Here is a 7,970-nt window from a genome sequence, read left to right as displayed (position 1 = left end):
TCCGAGCTGCCCACTGCACTGAGGCTAGGTAACACGGTCACCACTGATAAATCCATGATAATCGAAAACTTCAACAAGCATTTCTCAACGGCTGGCCATGCCTTCCTCCTGGCTACTCCAACCTCGGCCAACAGCTCCGCCCCTCTGCAGCTACTTGCCCAAGCCTCCCCAGCTTCTCCTTTACCCAAATCCAGATAGCAGATGTTCTGAAAGAGCTACAAAACCTGGACCTGTACCAATCAGCTGGTCTTGACAATCTGGACCCTCTATTTCTGAAACTATCCGCCGCCATTGTCGCAACCCCTATTACCAGCCTGTTCAACCTCTCTTTCATATCGTCTGAGATCCCCAAGGATTGGAAAGCTGCCGCAGTCATCCCCCTCTTCAAAGGGGGAGATACCCTGGACCCAAACTGTTACAGGCAGGGCAGGATGGATATAGGTCTATCTAAGGTCTTCGAAAGCCTGGTCAACAAACAGATCACTGACCATTTCGAATCCCATCGTACCTTCTCCACTGTGCAATCTGGTTTCCGAGCCGGTCACGGGTGCACCTCAGCCACGCTCAAGGTACTAAACGATATCATAACCGCCATCGATAAAAGACAGTACTGTGCAGCCATCTTCATCGACCTGGCCAAGGCTTTCGACTCTGCCAATCACCATATTCTTATCGGCAGACTCAGTAGCCTCGGTTTTTCTAATGACTGCCTTGCCTGGTTTACCAACTACTTTGCAGACAGAGTTCAGTGTGTTAAATCAGAGGGCATGTTGTCCGGTCCTCTGGCAGTCTCTATGGGGGTGCCACAGGGTTCAATTCTCGGGCCGACTCTTTTCTCTGTATATATCAATGATGTTACTCTTGCTGCGGCCGATTTCCGCGATCCACCTCTACGCAGACGACACCATTCTGCATACCTCTTGGCCCTTCCTTGGACACTGTGCTATCTAACCTCCAAACAAGCTTCAATGCCATACAACACTCCTTCTGTGGCCTCCAACTGCTCTTAAACGCTAGTAAAACCAAATGCATGCTTTTCAACCGTTCGCTGCCTGCACCCGCGCGCCCGACTAGCATCACCAACCTGGATGGTTCCGACCTAGAATATGTGGACATCTATAAGTACCTAGGTGTCTGGCTAGACTGTAAACTCTCCTTCCAGACTCATATCAAACATCTCCAATCTAAAATCAAATCTAGAGTCGGCTTTCTATTCCGCAACAAAGCCTCCTTCACTCACACCGCCAAACTTACCCTAGTAAAACTGACTATCCTACCGAACCTCGACTTCGGCGATGTCATCTACAAAATAGCTTCCAATTCTCTACTCAGCAAACTGGATGCAGTTTATCACAGTGCCATCCGTTTTGTTACTAAAGCACCTTATACCACCCACCACTGCAACCTGTATGCTCTAGTCGGCTGGTCCTCGCTACATATTTGTCGCCAGACCCACTGGCTCCAGGTCATCCACAAGTCCATGCTAGGTAAAGCTCCGCCTTATCTCAGTTCACTGGTCACGGTGGCAACACCCACCCGTAGCACGCGCTCCAGCAGGTGTATCTCACTGATCATCCCTAAAGCCAACACCTCATTTGGCCGACCTTTTCTTCCAGTTCTCTGCTGCCTGTGACTGTTTTACCGTTTTTATTTATTTTACTTTTCTGCTCTTTTGCACACCAGTATCTCTACCTGCACATGACCATCTGATCATTTATCACTCAAGTGTTAATCTGCTAAATTGTAATTATTCACCTACCTCCTCATGCCTTTTGCACACAATGTATATAGACTAATTTTTTTCTTTTTTCTCTGTGCTATTGACTTGTTTATTGTTTACTACATGTGTAACTCTGTGTTGTTGTCTGTTCACACTGCTATGCTTTATCTTGGCCAGGTCGCAGTTGTAAATGAGAACTTGTTCTCAACTAGCCTACCTGGTTCAATAAAGGTGAAATAAAAATAAATAAAATAAAAAATGTTGTTCATTTGGATCTTAACATGGCTTTTGGGCGCCCTAACAAATATTTGGTTTGGGGGTTGCCCACCTCGCTGGCAAAACGTTCTAGTGCCCTCCCCCCTCTTGACGGTGGAGAGAAATTTAAATTGTTGAATTATTTACGTTTCAATTGTGGCCATTGTGCAGGGAAAGGTTTACAGCAATTTTGAATACATTTCATGCAATTAGACTCATTTTGCCATGGAGCAGAGAAAAGGTGCAGTAATACAGTGAATTTGCTGCAATTCTACACATTTTGCCAAGATTTATGCAGTGTTAACCATATCTGAGTGAGAGTGACTAACGCAATCATTGGGGGCCTCCTGGAGGTCAGGGCCCTTGGGCACATGCCCCTGCGTGCCCAGTTGGTATCGGGCCATTATTACAAGAAGTTTAGATAACTGGCTAGACTAACTTACCAATCAACATTTTTGTAGCTGACATGGCTAATTGTGACTCAGTGACTGGCAATATTTGTTCTGATATTTACTGCATACATTTTTAGGATTGTGTGTTTTGTATTGTTAGGTATTACTGCATTGTTGGAGCTAGAAACCAACATTTTGCTGTCCGTGCGATAACATATGTGTATGTGACAAACTTTTATTTGATAACCAACTGCTGATTCACAACCAAATCTCTAAATGTCAGCTTGTGTAATTTACTATTGTAACACAACAGTAAGTGACCGCTGATAAAAAATAAATAATAATAATAATAATGGTCGGTGGCTACTGCTTATGTGGATTATGCCTGCAGCCCACTGTGGTTATGCGTCATAGCGCAATTCCATCCTCACTGGAAGTAATCATTGCTTAGACATGATTGGGCAAGTTATGTATTTAGAAATGATCATTGATTACAGGGTTTTAAAAAAATACTATTGTAATTCACTTTCAAATTCTGTATACTGATTATTTCCATTCAAAAATGTGTACCTGATGTAGAATGTAACAGGTATATTTAATTCTGAAAGGACTCCAATCTAGCTTGGGGCCCTCTTTCTTTTTGGCATTCTGATAAGTATGGAGATGACACATAGGACAAGTTTTCCAGACAGTTACAGGCTAATACCAAAAAGAAAGAGGGCCCCAACTTTTGATGACATTGCCTCAGTTGTTAAAAGGCTAGGCCTCTCACCAGACAAAGTTAGAGCAGCGTGCTACCATCAGGAAAATTATTATTTTCTGTGCTGGTCATTGAACTGGAAAGGTCTAACACCCTCAGCGATCATCGTCACCTCTACGACGTGTGGAGGAAGGGAAGGATAGCCAATGCACAACCCCCCTCCGTCTCACAGATTGCCCCTATACTACGCCAGGTCCCTTAATCAATACCTTAATCAATGCCCCTGTCTGGTAGAGTAGTGGTTATGGTGTTTTCTCCCCAAACCAGATTTTGAGAGTTCAAATCTGAGGAGAGCAAATTTTAGAAAGCCATTTTTGATGGTGCCTTTTGTTGGCATGAAAAAGCTAACTTGAGGTGTGTAGGGGGGTAGGGGCTAGTTCCCATCAAATAGAAGGGCTGAAGTGACACCTTGTATATAATATCCTTTTAATAGAGTTGTGATAACATACTATGTTGTGGAGTAACAATAAAATCCTTGTCTGCAAAAAGCCAACTTTGACCTGGGGGCATGCTTTGTAGACCATTCAAAAGCGTTCCGATACCTTGTCCCCAAGAAAAAACCCACATGTTATGATAGCTTATAGACAGTAGTAGGCAAATGAAGGGACAAAGTTCCAATATTAAGATGATGGAATAACATTTCTAGGGTCTATTTGCTGGTAATTGGAAACACGTCCTTTCGAATTTCGTCCCCCGTTCCTAAACACATCCATTCTATAGTGTAGGTTTTGAAGATTCATAATCTATGCTTGTAGTCATCAGAAGAAGATTGAGGAACGGTTGGTGGATCCAAGAAGTACAAGCCCCCACACCATTCTCCAACCTCTGAAATGTTGTCTTTGAAATGTGCATTTTCAAGTACCCCTTAATAGTTAGTCTGTCTGTCTGGTAGAGTAGTGGTTATGGTGGTTGCTCCCCAAAACAGAGTTTGAGAGTTCAAGTCCCAGAGAAACAGTTAATATAGCAACTTCTTTCTTGTTGCCTTTGTGGACTCTGAAAGAGCAAACAAGAGGTATGTTGGGGAAAAGGAGCTAGTTCCCGCGAAATAGCAAGAATGAAGTGACACCTTGTTTCAAATGTCATTTCAATAGAGTTGTGATAACATACTATGCTGTGGAGTAACACTACAACCATACTCTGCAAAAGCCAACTTTTACCTGGGGGCATTCTTTGTAGACCATTCAAAGGTGTTCCTAGTCTTGGTCCCTCTGAAGAAAGCCACATGTTAAGATAGTTTAAAAATAGTTGTTGTAGTAGTTATGGTGGTGAATTCCCAAAGGAGAGGTTGTGAGTTAAATTCCTTTCAAGAGCATGCCAACTTGCTTTTGTTGCCTTGACAGAACCAATGTTGAGGTGGGGTTCCGGAAGGACATAGACAGCAAGGGAAATTGGATTATAAAATGTTAGGGTACAGCAACTGGTGTTGAGAAGGAGTGCGGAGCTACGATCAAACCCACCCCTGTCCATATAATCTTATTCCAGAGACAACTGATTCAGAATGATCTAGGCAAAGCTGATTGTAGAAAAGTACTCCTCTGTACGCATTTATGAAATGTCTCAGGCTAAGAATGCTGACCCCCCCCCCCCCCCCCCCCCCCGTCAAAGTAATGTTATTCATTCTACTCACAAATGCTAAACAGATCCTAGTTCAGCACTCCTACTTCAAGCCACCAAGTGAATGTTGGGTATTGGGTGCTAAACGTCTTGAACAGTGGTTGAAAAAGTACCCAATTGTCATACTTTAGTAAAAGTAAAGATACAGTGCCTTGCGAAAGTATTCGGCCCCCTTGAACTTTGCAACCTTTTGCCACATTTCAGGCTTCAAACATAAAGATATAAAACTGTATTTTTTTGTGAAGAATCAACAACAAGTGGGACACAATCATGAAGTGGAACGACATTTATTGGATATTTCAAACTTTTTTAACAAATCAAAAACTGAAAAATTGGGCGTGCAAAATGATTCAGCCCCTTTACTTTCAGTGCAGCAAACTCTCTCCAGAAGTTCAATGAGGATCTCTGAATGATCCAATGTTGACCTAAATGACTAATGATGATAAATACAATCCACCTGTGTGTAATCAAGTCTCCGTATAAATGCACCTGCACTGTGATAGTCTCAGAGGTCCGTTAAAAGCGCAGAGAGCATCATGAAGAACAAGGAACACACCAGGCAGATCCGAGATACTGTTGTGAAGAAGTTTAAAGCCGGATTTGGATACAAAAAGATTTCCCAAGCTTTAAACATCCCAAGGAGCACTGTGCAAGCGATAATATTGAAATGGAAGGAGTATCAGACCACTGCAAATCTACCAAGACCTGGCCGTCCCTCTAAACTTTCAGCTCATACAAGGAGAAGACTGATCAGAGATGCAGCCAAGAGGCCCATGATCACTCTGGATGAACTGCAGAGATCTACAGCTGAGGTGGGAGACTCTGTCCATAGGACAACAATCAGTTGTATATTGCACAAATCTGGCCTTTATGGAAGAGTGGCAAGAAGAAAGCCATTTCTTAAAGATATCCATAAAAAGTGTCGTTTAAAGTTTGCCACAAGCCACCTGGGAGACACACCAAACATGTGGAAGAAGGTGCTCTGGTCAGATAAAACCAAAATTGAACTTTTTGGCAACAATGCAAAACGTTATGTTTGGCGTAAAAGCAACACAGCTCATCACCCTGAACACACTGTCAAACATGGTGGTGGCAGCATCATGGTTTGGGCCTGCTTTTCTTCAGCAGGGACAGGGAAGATGGTTAAAATTGATGGGAAGATGGATGGAGCCAAATACAGGACCATTCTGGAAGAAAACCTGATGAAGTCTGCAAAAGACCTGAGACTGGGACGGAGATTTGTCTTCCAACAAGACAATGATCCAAAACATAAAGCAAAATCTACAATGGAATGGTTCAAAAATAAACATATCCAGGTGTTAGAATGGCCAAGTCAAAGTTCAGACCTGAATCCAATCGAGAATCTGTGGAAAGAACTGAAAACTGCTGTTCACAAATGCTCTCCATCCAACCTCACTGAGCTCGAGCTGTTTTGCAAGGAGGAATGGGAAAAAATGTCAGTCTCTCGATGTGCAAAACTGATAGAGACATACCCCAAGCGACTTACAGCTGTAATCGCAGCAAAAGGTGGCGCTACAAAGTATTAACTTAAGGGGGCTGAATAATTTTGCACGCCCAATTTTTCAGTTTTTGATTTGTTAAAAAAGTTTGAAATATCCAATAAATGTCGTTCCACTTCATGATTGTGTCCCACTTGTTGTTGATTCTTCACAAAAAAATACAGATTTATACCTTTATGTTTGAAGCCTGAAATGTGGCAAAAGGTTGCAAAGTTCAAGGGGGCCGAATACTTTCCCAAGGCACTGTATGTTAATAGAAAATGCCTCAAGTAAAAGTGAAAGTCACCCAGTAAAATACTAAGTAAATGTCATTGCTAAAAGATACTTAAGTATCAGTGGTAAAAGTGTAAATTATTTGACATTCCATTTTTTTAAGCAAACCAGACAGCACAATTCTCTTGTATTTTTATTTAAGAAATAGCCATGGGAACACTCAGACATAATTTACACACGAAGCATGTGTTTAGTGAGTCTGCTGGATCAGAGGCAGTAGGGAGGAGCAGGGATGTTCTCTGTCATTGCAAACAAAGGGTATATAACAAAGTATTGAGAAACTTTTGTTATTGACAAAATACTTATTTTCCACCACAATTTGCAAATAAATTCATTAAAAATCCTACAATATGATTTTCTGGATTTTTTTTCTCATTTTGTCTGTCATAGTTGAAGTGTACCTATGATGAAAATTACAGGCCTCTCATCTTTTTAAGTGGGAGAACTTGCACAATTGGTGGCTAACTAAATACTTTTTTGCAAAAGCTTTTGTAAACAGTGTTTTTGCATGCAGCAATTCAACCAACCATGAAGGCCTGATTCACGCAGCCTCTGAACAGTTAATGTTGAGATGTGTCTGTTAATCTGTGAAGCATTTATTTGGGCTGCAATCTGAGGTGCAGTTAACTCTAATGAACGTATCTTCTGCAGCAGAGGTATGTCTGGGTCTTCCTTTCCTGTGGCAATCCTCATGAGGGCCACCCATACCTTTGTCACAACACAACTGATTGGCTCAAACTCATTAAGAAGGAAATAAATTCCACAAATTAACATTTCACTAGGCACACCTGTTAATTGAAATTAATTCCAGGTGACTACCTCATGAAGCTGGTAGAGAGAATGCCAAGAGTGTGCAAAGCTGTCATCAAGGCAAAGGGTGACTGCTTTGAAGAATCTCAAATATATTTTGATTTTTTTAACCTTTTATCATTACTACACGATTCAATATGTGTCATTACATAGTTTTGATGTCTTCACTATTATTCTACAATGTAGAAAATAGTAAAATAAAAACCCTTGAATGAGTAGGTGTGTCCAAACTTTTGACTGGTACTGTATGTAAATGTAATGGAGATGGGGGTGTGTTCTAGTGGGTCTGGGCAGGTGTGATGTAGTTGATGGAGATGGGGGTGTGTTCTAGTGGGTCTGGGCAGGTATGATGTAGTTAATGGAGATGGAGGTGTGTTCTAGTGGTTCTGGGTAGGTGTGATGTAGTTGATGGAGGTGGGTCTGAGCAGGTGTGATGTAGTTGATGGAGGTGTGTTCTAGTGGGTCTGAGCAGGTGTGATGTAGTTAATGGAGATGGGGGTGTGTTCTAGTGGTTCTGGGCAGGTGTGATGCAGTTAATGGAGGTGTGTTCTAGTGGGTCTGGGCAGGTGTGATGTAGTTAATGGAGATGGGGTGTGTTCTAGTGGTTCTGGGCAGGTGTGATGTAG

Source organism: Oncorhynchus clarkii, chromosome 13 (assembly GCF_045791955.1).
Source record: "Oncorhynchus clarkii lewisi isolate Uvic-CL-2024 chromosome 13, UVic_Ocla_1.0, whole genome shotgun sequence".
NCBI classification, from domain to species: Eukaryota; Metazoa; Chordata; class Actinopteri; order Salmoniformes; family Salmonidae; genus Oncorhynchus; species Oncorhynchus clarkii.
Note: the sequence above shows the minus strand (reverse complement) of the source record.